This window comes from Chrysochloris asiatica, unplaced genomic scaffold (genome assembly GCF_000296735.1).
Source record: "Chrysochloris asiatica unplaced genomic scaffold, ChrAsi1.0 scaffold00524, whole genome shotgun sequence".
NCBI classification, from domain to species: Eukaryota; Metazoa; Chordata; class Mammalia; order Afrosoricida; family Chrysochloridae; genus Chrysochloris; species Chrysochloris asiatica.
In genome coordinates, this window is record NW_006409042.1 from 159,248 (window position 1) to 159,909 (window position 662).

The following is a 662-nucleotide window of genomic DNA, read 5'->3' on the forward strand; positions in this document are numbered from 1 at the left end:
TTGCACGTTTTTAATGAGTCTTCCTCTTATCCTGATGCCACGTTTTTCTTCATATAACCCAGCTTCTCATATTATTTGCTCAGAATACAGGTTGAATAAGTATGGTGAAAAAATACAACCTTTTCGCACACCTTTCTTAATTTTAAGCCATTCAGTATTCCCATGTTCTGTTCGAACAACTGCTTCTTGGTCCAGGTACAGATTCTTCATGAGTACAATTAAGTGTTCCGGAATATTCATACTTCCCAATGTTATCCATAGCTTGTCATGATACACACAGTTTGAAAGTCTTTGCTTAGTCAATAAAGCACAGGTAAACATCTTTCTGATATTCTCTGCTTTCAGCCAAGATCCATGGGACATCAGCAATGCTATCCCTCATTCCACGGCCTCTTCTGAATCCATCTTGAACCTCTGGAAATTCTGTCAATGTATAATTGTAGTCGTTTCTGTATTACCTTTAGCAAAACTTTACTCTCATGGGATATCAAAGAGATTGTCCGATGATTTCCGCATTCCCTTTGGTAACCTCTCTTTGGAATGTGCAAAAATATGGATCTCTTCCAATGAGTCGGCCACATAGTTGTCTTCCAAATTTCTCGGCATACATGAGGAGTGAGTGCCTCCTGTGTCATCTCACTTTCTTGAAAGATTTTAATTTT